At 45.7% G+C, this 14,941-nt stretch overlaps 1 protein-coding gene across 1 annotated transcript in view; it reads left to right on the top strand.

Moving 5' to 3' along the window:
- The window catches only part of LOC120534371 (thyrotropin-releasing hormone-degrading ectoenzyme-like), a 922,228-nt gene that overhangs the window by 795,596 nt on the left and 111,691 nt on the right, over positions 1-14,941 (top strand). The window lies entirely within an intron of this gene.

Below are 14,941 nucleotides of genomic sequence, written 5' to 3'. Positions count from 1 at the left end.
AAACAATAAAGAATAAAGTTCTCTAAGCCAAGGTTCTTAATGTGCATGAATGGTTTCTGCAACTCGCAACATTATAACCTGGATAAATAGCAGCTTTTCTTGCTAGAAAACACACAACATGCCTAAAGGCTTATGTAGCCCTTTTAATCTTACGTTGTGCTTCTGAACTTGTCGGAATTTGATCTTGTTTGCTGTCTCTTCTCTGGATGGAATTGATTGAATGAGAGTGAGAGAAAGAGACCTAGAGCAGCTGGAGGGCCTTATGTATGCCTGTGTTGTATTTCCTTAATGTACTCCTTGGACCAATGAGCCATCATAGCTTAGCGACCATCTCCACCGTTATTTTCAGGCCTTGTGCCTTTGAACCATTCCTGGCTAGGAAAAACCTTCTCTTCTCTAACCTTCTACTAATGAATGTTCTACCTGTTGCTTAGAGTTAGGGAAACATATATCATTCATTTTTGCAAACCCCAGCCTGTGGGTAATGTGTCTGTACAAGCAACCCCAAGTTCCTCTTTTAGCTGTTTCTGACCTGTTATGTGGCAAAGAAAACCAACAATTTTATATTATGTAAAAGTTTTCTCTGGTACATACTAAATCAGTAGAAGAATGCCTGTAAAATACAATATGAAAACAGATATTTCAAAAAATAGTTCAAAAGTCCATCCTCCTCACAATTATTATGTTATTTGGTTTAGAATAGACATTAGTATATTTAGGGCGGCAGAGAGAAAGTTACTTGTTTTTAGAATAAAGCACAAGGATAGTTGTTAAATTAGACGTCTGATACATAAGAAACATAAGGAATCTGACAAACGAGAGGAAGACCATTCAGTCCATCAAGCCTGTTTGTTTGGCTAATAACTAAGCTGTCCCAATGTCTCATTCAGATTCTTCTTAGAGGTTATCAAGGTTTATGCTTCAACTCTATGTCTTGGTAGTTTGATCTGCAGTCCCACAAGTCTTTGTATAAAGAAGTGCTTCCAGATTTCAGTTTTAAATGCACTTCCACCTAATTTCCACTGATGTCCTGAATATGTGATTCACCTTTAAGCCAAAAGAATGCAGCTGGATCTGCTTTATCAATGCCTTTGAGTGTTTTAAATACCTGGATGAGGTCCCCATGCAGTCTCCTCTGCTTGAGACTTAACAGGTTTAATTCTGCACACCTTCAAGTACTGCTAAGTCTTTCTTTTACCACGATGACTAGGACTGCACACAATACTCTAGGTGCAGTTTTACTAGTTTATTATAGAGTTTGAGTACAAAATTCCTTGACCTAAAATCAACAGTTTTTATGAAATAATCTAACATTTTATTTGCCTTTTTAATTGCTTCTGTTCATTGCTTCATCAATGAAAATACTGCGTCAACTTACACACATGAGTCTATAATGTTTTACCAAAACCAAAATATTATCCAAAAATATTTTTTTTGAAATCTAAACAAGCTCAATGTTTTGTTTTTTTTCTTCAAGTAGCTTTAGCGTCTAGCTATTGAAAGTTTTTGACTTCTTTCTTCAAAATTAGGCCATGAGCTTATGCAACTTTATAAATGATGACGGTAAACATTGAGTCACTGTTGCTCTACATGGCTAATGACTGCTGACCATCAGCAATCTGATAGTGCCTATGAAAACTGCTCCAAAAAGTGGCACCTCTTGCAAAAAAACTGAAACAACATGGCAATGGCAAAATGGCAAAACAAAGACTGAGAAGTTTTGGGACACCTTTAGGCAAGCCCTACATAACTGAAGTCTCAAAAAAGTAAAATGCGGCTAAAGTGTTAACTTGTGTCTTTTCAGACAGAAGTCTGGGTAGGACTACCAAAGATGGCAGTTTTTCTGGTTAAGACTCTTTCCATCAGAAAGAGGAAGTTCCAGGTGGACGCATATAAAGTAATGTCAGAGGTGGAAAAGCTGTCAATCTTTCATGTTAACCCCTGGAGCGGTGGAGAATTCCTGTCTCCAGAGCCCTTAAACTGTCCCCTATGCACCATCTCCTGACAGAACCTTGTCTGAGATTCAGATTTTCAGCAGAGTGGAACTGTTAGATAGCAAAACCAATCAGAAACAGATGAGAGCTCTATTTTAGCTGCAGATTGTCCAACAATAATTTTGTAAACATTCCTGATTTATTTTCAATGTTATCTAAATTTGTTCCTGACAAGCTTAGTAAATGCAACATGAACAGATGTGTCTATAATTTCAATGCAGGGCCAACAGGCAACACATTTTAGGCTCATTACATCACATCACTACACAGTTTTTATTTTTTAAATGTTTAGGTTGCCAAAAGCTTTTATTAATTTAATGACATTTCTTCATAACCTCCATGATATGTATTATTAAGGTTTCCCATAAAGTAATCTCAGCGTATTAATCTTAGTAATAAATTATTTACTTTCATTGTGTATCTTGAGCCATGCATTAGCAACATGATCAGTTTGACCAGGATGGAGATGACAGTGAAATTTAATCCTTGGTAAAATTGAAATCTCTGCATTAAACAGTTTGACCTGCATCCTTGTTAAACCCATTGCTTATTATAAAAAAAAAAAAGATTCTGGTAGCAGAGATAGTGCTCCATGTGAACCTGTAAAATGTTGAAGCCTCCTGACCCTTTAGTTTAGCTATCCAATGATCAATCTCTACAGGTTTGCATATCAGTAGAAGCTAGTTTATGTGACATTAATAATCTTCAATTTACACTCAGCATGGTACCTTTGTATATGGAGGATAGTTTTATTAGTGAGGAATTCCAGACGACTCAGTTTGACATTGTTATATATGGTACAATGCCATCAGCAGTATTTCAGAAGAGGAACAACTGCATTCCCCTATTATTATTATACATACTTTGTTTTTCAAAGTACACTCCACCTTCACCATCCACTGTCAGTCCTTCCTTGTGTTGAATAAGGCAACAATAGGCAAAAAATAAAGAACAGTGTTAAGATATATTTCTGAGATCTTACCAATAATGTTTGGGTACCCACATTGCTTAAACAGGTGCTATATAAGCAATAACTTCACTTTTCATGCAGTATAATTTCCATGAGGGAAAGTATAGCGAAATGAGATATACAAATAAATCAAGCATATTCTAAACAGTCACAGCAAGCAGATATTAAAAAAGACCCATTGCAGGCAAATCTATAGTCAGCTGAAGGATGAAGTACACAGCAGACAGCAATGAACGATGAGTTCATTTCGAATAGTTAGTCACTCAATCCAAAATACTTAACAAGAATTTTTTTCTACCCCTAGATTACAGGGCTAGGGATCCTTGTTAGCAGTGGACCTCCATCATTAACTTTTACAGCTTGCATCCCACTTTTATACTGTCATATATCAGGCACAATGTAGGGAAATTTTGATTCATTATCTCTATATTTTGTGGCCTGTTGAGGGCATTTCAGCCCCCCAAACCCCAGACACCACCACAATGACACATGTCCCAGTTAAAAATTAAAAATGTATTAAACACAAACACACCGAAAAGTCTTCTTTTATATTTGTTACACACCAACACCAACAACTCCTTCCTTCTCTCAGTCTCTCTGTCTGTGTTTTCTCCTTCACTCCTCCCAGGCAAGCTTTGTCTGATCTCTATTTCCACCTTCAACTTGCCAGGATGGGTGCATTGGCTCCTTTTATCTTGAACCCGGAAGTACTTATAAATCCCTGCAGCACTCCCTGGCTGTGTATCTAAGGCCACTGATGCCGCCATCTAACAAGATGAGAGAGAAAATACTCCAAAGTGGTTGTCTTCCATAAGTCTTTAAATGCACTGGCTTTTTGGACAGGAAAGGGTCCCTGTTCAGGAATAGTGTTTTTGTGAGTGAGTGAGTGAGTGAGTGAGTGAGTGAGTCATGAAATACATTGCAACAGATGGCAGGCTTCAGCTGGTTCCCCCAGCCAGGATGGAACAGGGATCCTTACCCGGCAGTGCATACCATCTGTTACAATATATACAACATGCAAAGTGGACTAACTCACTTACTCAGTCATCAATAAAAAACATTATTTCTCGTTTAGTTAGAAAGCTGCAATTTGGCAGGACTGTACATCTAGGGTAGTAGGTATCTGCTAAGAAAATACATTCTGATATATCAATATTTGGGAGTAAAAACAACCTCTACAATAGACAAACTAAAAATCCCAAAATGTATAAAATGGTTTGACTGCTTTGAATGAAATCTGGAGACATAAAAAAGGAAATTACCCAACCAATGTTTTTATTTATTTTTATTTGTTGATATTTGTCAATGATAATACTGTAGTGAGTAGGCTATGCAATTGCACCAAGTCTTATTTTCAGCTGAGCACTGAGAAGAAATCCTGCAGAGGAGATGGGGCTTACTGTTTTATGCAAATGCAGGCTACCTGGAAGGATGAAAGTTCTGTGAAACTCAAGGAAGACGTGATAAGGTCAAGTGTGTGCCAGATGATGTGGCGATGAGCATAGGTGTTGTGTAGGGAGGAAGAGAGAAGAACAAGATGAAGTGGCATGCTTGGGCACTTGCAGTACTTCTGATTTTTTTTTTATTTCTTGTTACTCCTCAAGTGGTAAGGAGAAGTTTGTCTTCCAAGTTTTATAGAGTAACAAGAAGAGCTTGGAAACTGGATAACACTAACAACAGGCAGCAGTGAGAACCCAGTTTGACTGGGTGCATTCTATGTTAAATTTGCAGGTCCTTCCTATACTCATGTGGTTTTTCTTCATTAACTCCAAGATTTTTACCATAGTCCTCATGCTGAGACATCTATATGTGATTCTTATAGATTATAAGTAATTCTTCTAGATTAGACAGGAGTCCCCATGGACTATGATGTTTGCTGATGACATTGTGATCAGTAGTGAGAGTAGGGAGCAGGTTGAAGAGACCCTACAGCAGAGTTGCCCACACTTTTTCTGCTTACTAAAATGACCAGGTCGAAATGATCTACCTACATTAAAAATGCTATATATAGCAGTATATATATATACTGCTCAAAAGAATTAAAGGAACACTTTTTAATCAGAGTATAGCATAAAGTCAATGAAACTTATGGGATATTAATCTGGTCAGTTAAGTAGCAGAGGGGGTTGTTAATCAGTTTCAGCTGCTGTGGTGTTAATGAAATTAACAACAGATGCACTAGAGGGGCAACAATGAGATGACCCCCAAAACAGGAATGGTTTAACAGGTGGAGGCCACTGACATTTTTCCCTCCTCATCTTTTCTGACTGTTTCTTCACTAGTTTTGCATTTGGCTACAGTCAGTATCACTACTGGCAGCATGAAGCGATACCTGGACCCTACAGAGGTTGCACAGGTAGTCCAACTTCTCCAGGATGGCACATCAATACGTGTCATTGCCAGAAGGTTTGCTGTGTCTCCCTGCACAGTCTCAAGGGCATGGAGGAGATTCTAGGAGACAAGCAGTTACTCTAGGAGAGCTGGAGAGGGCCATAGAAGGTCCATAACCCATCAGCAGGACCTGTATCTGCTCCTTTGGGCAAGGAGGAACAGGATGAGCACTGCCAGAGCCCTACAAAATGACCTCCAGCAGGCCACTGGTGTGAATGTCTCTGACCAAACAACAAGAAAGACTTCATGAGGGTGACCCAAGGGCCCCATGTCCTCTAATGGGCCCTGAGCTCACTGCCCAGCAGCATGCAGCTCGATTGGCATTCGCCATAGAATACCAGAATTGGCAGATGCACCACTGGTGCCCTGTGCTTTTTACAGATGAGAGCAGGTTCACCCTGAGCACGTGACAGAAGTGAAAGGGTCTGGAGAAGCCATGGAGAACAGTATGCTGCCTGTAACATCATTCAGCATGAGCAGTTTAGTGGTGGGTTAATGATTGTCTGGGGAGGCATATCCATGGAGGGTCACACAGACCGCTACAGGCTTGACAAAGGCACCTTGGCTGCCATTAGGTATCAGCATGAAATCCTTGGACCCATTGTCAGACCCTATGCTGGTACAGTGGCTCCTGGTGCACGACAATTCCTGGCCTCATGTGGTGAGAGTATGCAGGCAGTTCCTGGAGGATGAAGGAATTGATACCATTGACTGACCACCACACTTTCCTGACCTAAATCCAATAGAACACCTCTGGGACATTATGTTTTGGTCCATCCAATGCCACCAGGTTGCACCTCAGACTGTCCAGGAGCTCAGTGATGCCCTGGTCCAGATCTGGGAGGAGATCCCCCACAACACCATCTGTCATCTCATTAGAAGCAAGCACCGATGTTGTCAGGCATGTATACAAGAACACAGGGGCCATACAAAGTGCTGCACAATTTTGAGTTGCTGCAATTAAATTTTGGCAAAATGGACTAGCCTGCCACATAATTTTTTCACTCTGATTTTTGGGGCGCCTTTGAATTCAGGGCTCTGTAGGTTGATCATTTTCATTTCCATCAAACGATGTGGCATCCTTTCGTTCCTAACACATTACCCAGTCTATATCAGTATAGATATCCAGGAGGATTTCTTTTTCCCATTGAGATCTGATGTGTTTTAAAAGTGTTCCTTTAATTTTTTTGAGCAGTTTATATATATATATATATATATATATATATATATATATATATATATATATATATATATATATATATATATATATATATATATATATATATTGTGAAGGACCGAGGAGACAGCAATAAGGGTTGGGGTTTCCGGCCCCGTATATTGTACACAGCAAAAACCGGTCAAAATTATAAACAAAACAGTTCATAATGCGCGACGCCGACTCCTGGCGCGCGCCATTTTATTGGGGAGGAGCCGGAAGTGGAGGAATGCTGGGAAGGACCGCAAGGGAGGATGGGAAGGATGACGCCAGGGCAAGATGGCGGAGGAAGGGCGGAAGTACGCGACTGCGGTCAATCCAGCCTATGGTGCAGGAAGGTCTTTCTTTCTACGAGGAAGCAGAGGGAGAAAGTTAATACCCCACCATTCCCTGGCGGCGAATGGTTTCCCAGGTGCTATCGAATCAATCCGCTGCCTCCTACTGCAAGTGCGTGACACGATCCCCCTTAGCCCAGGACCGCCAGGTCGGGCGGACCTAACCGAGAGGTCGTGAATACGAGAGAGGGCATCGGCATTGGCCTGAAGGGTGCCCGCCGATAAGTGACAGTGAACTTATACGGCTGTAAGTCCAGGAACCACCTGGTGACCCGCGGATTCACTCTTTGTGTAGGGACATCCACTGAAGTGCAGCGTGATCAGTCACCAGAGCGAATTGCGACCCAGCAGGTAGTAACGGAGGTGGGTCACTGCCCACTTAATGGCCAAGGCCTCCCTCTCCACTGCCGCTGCACCGGTCCCCGTCCATCAGTTTCCGCTAAGGTACATCACAGGGTGCTCGACACCATCGACGCTTTGGCTCAGCACGGCACCCAGGCCTGTGTCCGGCCGGTCTGGAGAATAAACGGAGCCCAAAATCGGGCGTCCGTAACACAGGTGCCGACGTTAGGGCCTTCTTTAGGTCACTGAACGCTGTTCTGCTTTGTCGGTCCACACCACGTATAGGGAGCCCTTTTGTCAGGTCAGTCAAGGGTGCTGCTCTTCGAGAAACGGGAACAAACCGGCGGTAGTAACCCGCAAGCCCCAAGAAAGCCTGCACCTGTTTCTTGGTATTCGGACGGGGCCATTCTAAGATGTCTTTAACTTTGGAGCTCTGTGGCCGCACCTGTCCTTGTCCCACGAGGTAGCCTAAATATTTGGCCTCCTTTAATCCAAAAAAACACTTCCGGGGGTTTATGCGGAGGCCGGCTTTAGCCAGTGTTCGGAGGACAGCTGCGACCTGCAGTAGATGCTCCTCCCAGGTGCCGGAATAGATGACAACGCCATCCAGGTAGGCGGCACTATAGGACTGGTGGGGCTTCAGCACTCTATCTACCAGACGCTGAAGGTCGCCGGGCCCCGTGCAGCCCAAATGGGAGGACCTTGTACTGCCAGTGCCCGCTAGGGGTGCTAAAGGCCGCTTTCTCCTTTGCGGATGCCGTTAAAGGAATTTGCCAATACCCTTTGTCATGTCAAGGGTAGTCAGATATCGAGCCGCACTCCAGCCGCCAAGGAGGTCGCCAATGCGGGCATGGGGTAGGCATCGAACTTGGAGATCTGATTCAGACGCCTAAAGTCATTACAGAACCTCCAGGAGCCGCCTGGCTTGGAGACGAGGACAATAGGGCTGGACCAGGGACTATGGCTCTCTTCAATTATGTCCATGTCCAACATACGTTTCACCTCCAGTTCGACCTCTGCGCGCTTTGCCTCCGGAGTCGGTAGGGCCTCTCCCGGACGATTACCCCGGCCCGTGACTATATCGCGGGGCAATCAGCGGTCCGCCGGGTGACTCGCCACTACCTCGGGATGGCTCGGAGTGTTTGGGCTAACTCCTGCCGCTGCTTGGGGGTCAGCTCTTCGCCGAGGTTAAGGGCAGTTGTGCTTGCGAAAAGGGAGAGTGACCTATGGGAGCTGGGAAGCTCCTCTCTATCTCCAGGGCTTTAACAGGTTGACATGATAGATCCTTCACCGGTCGACGCATTGGGCTGTTTCACCAAATAGTCGACGAGTCCTTTCTCTCCTTAACCTCGTAAGGCCCTTGCCAGTGAGCGAGCAGCTTCGAAAGTGGGAGGTCGGGACGAGCACCATAACTCGGTCCCCGGGCGAACTCCCTGAGGACGGAGTTGCGGTTGTAACACCGGCCTGCGCTGCTTGCGCACGAGTCACGTGCTCTTTTAGGAGGGGCCTGATCTTTGTGAGTCGGTCGCGCAGTTGCGCTACGTACTCCAAAATGTTAGAGGAGGGAAGAGCCTCGCCTCCCAGCCTTCTTTTAGGATGTCGAGGATTCCCCGGGTTGTCGCCCGTATAGTAATTCAAAGGGGAGAAGCCTGTAGAGGCCTGGGGTACCTCCCGGTAGGCAAAAGCACGAGCGGGAGGAGCTGGTCCCAGTTCCTGCCGCCCGCTGACTACCTTGCGGAGCATCTGCTTAAGCGCCTGATTAAATGCTCACCAACCCGCCAGTTTGCGGGTGATAGACTGACGCTTTCAGGTGCTTTATCTGCAGTAATTTGGCTACCTCCTTGAACGTATCCGAAGTGAAGGGCGCACTCTGGTCCGTGAGGACCTCCTTGGGTAGGCCCACGCGTGAAAACAAATTAACCAGTTCCCGTGCGATGCTTTTAGTATTAGCGAGCGCAGGGGAACCGCCTCTGGGTACCGGGTGGCATAGTCCACCATGACTAGGATATACTTGTGGCCACGGGTTGAGGGCTCCAGGGTCCCACCAAATCGACCCCTATCCTTTCAAAGGGGATGTCCACGAGGGGAATAGGGACTAGAGGAGCACGGTCCCTCCTAGGAATCTGGCGGGCCGGGCACTCGGACAGGATTGACAGAACCGCGGACCTCCTCATTGATCCCAGGCCAGTAAAAGCGGAGCTTAATCCTCTCCAGTGTTTTTTCGGCCCCGAGGTGGGCGCCTAGGAGGTGAGCATGTGCCAACTCGCATATCTCCCGCCGGAAGGTACGCTGAATTAGCAACAACTTCCGCACCTCGCCTCATGGGTAGCCACCGGTACAACAGATCATTCTCAAGGACAAAGAAGGGTTCCCGGTGTGGATCCGTCCGCTGTTGAGCTGTTAGGCAGAACGACGCATTCCGGCAAAGCGCAGGGAGTCATCATTCCACTGCTCCCTCTTAAAGGAGGCCGGCGTGGACCGAAATTGATGGTCCAGGCCGCCGAGAGGGTCTTGGGGCCTGGGCCCGGGAAGAGTTCCCTGGCTAGTCCCTTCTCCGCGGAATCTTCCCGTCAAGGTCCGTAGCCACGAAAGGTCCCCGAGACACCAGCCCATAGGGCCTGCCCTTGTGCACGGCGTGGAGGCCGCGGAGGGGTGCCTTTTCCCCTCATAACAAGATCCAACGAGGCCCGGGAGCGCGAATGGCTTACCGCTGATTCTTTTAGACCAGTCTTGTCCCAAATCACTGGGAAGGGGGTCAGGTAACACAGCGACCGCCATTTGATTGGTTCCCCTTCCAGGTGACATAGCAGTGAGCGGAACGATATGACCTAGTCCCCCCATGCACACAGGTGACCAACAAATGCTGTTTTAACCACTGTTGCGGTAAGACAAAACGGCGAGCAACAATGGTAATGTTGCTGCCGGAATCAAACAAAGCCACCACGGCGCGCTCCATTTAGCAACACCACTCCCGATTCGACTCGCCAAGGGATGCGGCGGGTACAATACCTCTCCGACGATGTCCAGCTGCAGTCCATAGGCTCCGGGCGATGTGATGGGGCAGTTTGGTAGCAGGTGACCGGTCTCGCCACACTTGAAACAGCGCGGCGGACCCGCCTCTCTGGCTCTGGCTGGCGCTTCTGCAGCGCGAGGGGCTCGGGGTGGCCGCCTCCCTGCCGGTTCCCGCGAGCAGGCTTTTCTGACCCCCAAGTCGGAGGACCGCCAACTGACGCTCCAGGACGCCGAGGAGGCCCGACATGTTCTGATAGGCGTGTCCCCGACCTGCTGGGCGAGGGAACTGGGCATCGATTGACCAGGCCTTCACAGGCCACCCGCCGACCACTTTCCGCCTGCCGGGCCTCTGGCCGTAGCCAGCGCCCATCTTGCCCCAGAACTCAACGCCTGGGCGGAAGCGGGCTTTTCGGGTCAAAGACCCAGTTCCGCCATTCGCCGCCTGCTGGCCCGGCTAATGCCGTGAGCGGGCCAGTATTTCGGGCTTGAGGAGGTCGTAATTAGCGCCTCCTCCTCAGGGAGGTCATAATAGGCCGCAGCGCTGGTCCTTCAGGTATGGCGCCAGATGGACGCCACTGACCGCTGCCACTGCTCCGGGTGGCCGCCCTCTCAAACATGCCCAGGTAGGCCCACGCCCTCCGAAGGGCCCATCGGACTAAAGGATGAGGCGGCTGCCTGGGCGGGTCTGGTCTCGCCCTGGGCTTCCACTAACCTGGCCTTCGTGGCCTCCAGCTCCCGGTGGTGGCGGCTTGCGCCAGCTGCAGCGCCTGGAGCTGGTCATTCATCGCCTGCAGCACCGTGTTGAGGTCATGTCCCTCCGCATTCCGGGATCTCTATCCTGCCGACTACGCCAGATGTAAAGGACCGAGGAGACAGCAAGGGTTGGGGTTTCCGCCCGTATATTGTACACACAAAAAAAGGTCAAAATTATAAACAAACAGTTCATATCGCGCGCCGACTCCTGGCGTCGCGCCATTTTATTGGGGAGGAGCCGGAAGTGGAGGAATGCTGGGAAGGACCGCAAGGGAGGATGGGAAGGATGACGCCAGGGCAAGATGGCGGAGGAAGGGCGGAAGTACGACTGCGTCAATCCAGCCTATGGTGCAGGAAGGTCTTTCTTTCTACGAGGAAGCAGAGGGAGAAAGTTAATACCCCACCATTCCCTGGCGGCGAATGGTTTCCCAGGTGTTATCGAATCAATCCGCGGCCTCCTACTCGCGCGTGCGTGACAATATATATATACTGAGTATACTTTATACATAAAATAAATGTCGTACCTTGCACAACTGAATAACCCTTATGGCACTATAACAATTCAATACATTTATGGTCACTACAGTATTGGGATTTAATAATCTTCATGTGGGAAAAGGCTGACTCGCATAAATAAGTAGAGACGAATAATGCAGTCAAGGAGGTAGCACATTTCCTCATGTTTGGGTACTTTTCCTCTGTGAGTAAGATCCAAAACTGTCCATGAGCCCCATACTTCAGCTGAATGTCATCCTGTAGTGTCAAAATCTCATCCCCCACTGTAGAGGAGTTTTAGGTGAAACAGTGTTGCAATTTTTGATGCGGGTGAATCACCCTCAATATCTTCCCTAAATGGATAGCACTTAAATGTAGCGATTGGCTCAAGTAAAGCTGAGTCTTGAAACCATCTGTCAAAGTCTGACTGGCAATTTTCAATCTGCTCTGTGTAGCGGATGCTGTCAAGTTGCACACACGCCTTCCATTGCGTCTCCAGCTCTGATGCGAGGTTTTGGATGTTCCCCAAATCAAGGCGCTGCAGCTTTGAGGATAGATGTTGCATTTTTCATTTGAAAGCATTAACTGAGTTAATCATATTGACCATGGAGTTCTCTTTTCCTTGCAGCTGTAAATTAAGCTCATTCAAAATGTTGGTCAGAACGAAAAAAAAAAAAGCCAAGTCCATTGATCGTTATTAAGTTGCTTGTATTCTGCATGTTTAATGACAAGGAGAAACTCCTTTTTCTCCGGCCAAGGGTCTTGAAATCTCAGCAGGAATTTCTCCCTAGCCATCTGTCTCAACGAAGGCCTCTTTTATCATTTCTCCATCTTGGAAGGACTTCTTATGCTTAATAATCGAGTGACTCACCCCAAACGATGTTTCGGTGTGTCTGCCTTTGCTTTTGAATTCAGCCGAGTGAAAAATGACGGCTGTCCGATTAACTACGATTTTAGTTCCCTCTCCTTTCTCTTTCTCAGATCGCTTTTCAGAAGGAAGTCAGTTTCATAGTTTTTATGAACAGTACGAAAGTGCCTTTCCACATTTTCCTTCGAATAGACAGTCTTGACAGATCAGACAAACGCACTTTGATTGTGACATTGTGAGAAAAAAAAATCCTCTTCCAGTTCCACATTCAGTCCATACCCTCCCCAAACAACTTTTTTTTTTTAAATCCCTTCTTTAGTCGATATAAGTTGGAAGCCTAACTAGATCACAGCCAGAGCTTTGCAGTAGCTCGTGCGTTCGATCGTGCGTGCGGGATGACCAGTGTGTTAGAAGAAAACACTGGCCACCCTGTATGTCAAGCAAGTGGCAAATGCCATAGGGAGGATATATGATAGACTAACATTTAATTTTTTTTTTTTGAATGCAACGCGATCTACCTGCACTACCTTTCTGATCTACCGGGCGATCGCGATCGACGTCTTGGGCACCCCTGCCCTACAGAGTTGGAGATATGCTCTGGAGACGACAGTAATGAAGGTCAGTAGGAACAAGACAGAATACATGTGTGTGAATGAGAGGGAGGTCAGTGGAATGGTGAGGATGCAGGGAGTAGAGTTGGCGAAGGTAGATGAGTTTAAATACTTGGGATCAACAGTACAGAGTAATGCGAATTGTGGAAGAGAGGTGAAAAAGAGAGTGCAGGGAGGGTGGAATGGGTGGAGAAGAGTGTCAGGAGTAATTTGTGACAGACAGGTATCAGCAAGAGTGAAAGGGAAGGTCTGCAGGATGGTAGTGAGACCAGCTATGTTATATGGGTTGGAAACGGTGGCACTGACTAAAAAACAGGAAACAGAGCCCGAGGTGGCAGAGTTAAAGATTTTAAGATTTGCGTTGGGTGTGTCGAGGATGGACAGGATTAGGAACGAGTACATTAAAGGGTCCGCTAAGGTCAGACGGTTTGGATACAAAACCAGAGAGGCGAGATTGCATTGGTTTGGACATGTGCAGAGGAGAGATGCTGGGTATATTGGAAGAAGGATGATGAGGACAGAGCTGCCAAGTAAGAGGAAAAGAGGAAGGCCTAAGATGAGGTTTATGGATGTGGTGAGAGAGGACATGAGTGTGTCAGAGCAAGATACAGGGAACAGGAAAATATGGAAACAGGTGATCCGTTGTGGTGACCCCTAACCAGAGCAGCGGAAAAATGAAGAAGTCCTCAATGATTCTAAGCTGTTGTCATTTCAGTGTCATACAGTGCCTATTGTTAGAATGGTATCCTCTTCAGGGCTGGATCCTTCATTATACATGGTACTGCAGAGAACAAGGTCCCAGCTCCAAAGCTCTGTCGGTGACCCCCACCTTTATCTGCTTTTTCCTCCTTAGCTGGCCAACATTAATCATGACACAGTCTCATAATGGGAGGTGAAAGTGGAAAAAAAGGGAGAGAGCTTGGCAGGAGGTATTTATTAAGCACATGATACAATGTTAGAATAACAGACTTCATTTTTACTCTCTTTTTTATTTCAATTGCCCCTTCCATCAAAGGTTTGCAGCACAGATAGGCAACAGAGGGGGCAAGGGCAAAGTACATTAACAAGGGAGTCAAAAGTGGGGTCTAGACCCCATTGTGATATTATTAGTACAAACTGATGGATCAATCAAAAGTGTCTCTTACTTTACCTGCAGATACAATTTACATTCTATATACTGGTAAATACCTAACCTGCTTTTCTAAAATGACTTTTAGTCATTTTATTACATTGTTACATGAATGTGAAAGGAAATAGCTTATCTGGTTAGTTTAAGCTTGTTGTTTTATGTGTGAGTAGCTTATTTAAAATGAACATTGGAAATAATGTCACTTGTGTGTGCACTACCTCCAGCTGAGAAGAGTGTTAATTGCCATCATCATTTTCCAAGTAAAGGCCTTTGGACAGTAGGTTTTTAGTTCTAATCAAATTTAGAATTAGTAATCAATTCCAATTTTACATTCCGCCATTTGAAATCTCTTTAAATGCAGCGGGTGACTGAGTTTTCTAGATGTACATACTTACATAATTTGAACTCAGATGCTTGCTCAGGGCCATGCCGATGGCAAGCTTTCAACCCTTCAACCTTATGCTTCTGAGTCACCAGATCCCACTGCCAGGACTAAACACCACTTTCACTCTTTGGCAGGGCAGAATTAAATAATAAGCCTTAGAAAGAATACAGCCAGCAACCACAGACATACAGCCATGAACTAAGAATTCAGTTATGTTGAATCAAATAATAAATCATGTATGGATTTACATATTACAAATGAATGGGTTGTAATCAGTTGTGTTTATGAGTATGTTTAAAACATGCATTGCTTTCATACTACTAATTGCCATAAATCTGCATTTTGGCAATTAATAAATGACATTTCTTTTTTTATTTTGACCCGTTTTCTGTATTTTTAACATTCTTTTCATGACGTCTTTTTAAGCGCTATTTTGATTG

This window comes from Polypterus senegalus, chromosome 8 (assembly GCF_016835505.1).
Source record: "Polypterus senegalus isolate Bchr_013 chromosome 8, ASM1683550v1, whole genome shotgun sequence".
NCBI lineage: Eukaryota > Metazoa > Chordata > Cladistia > Polypteriformes > Polypteridae > Polypterus > Polypterus senegalus.
Note: the sequence above shows the minus strand (reverse complement) of the source record. Positions and strands in the feature narration are given on the sequence as shown.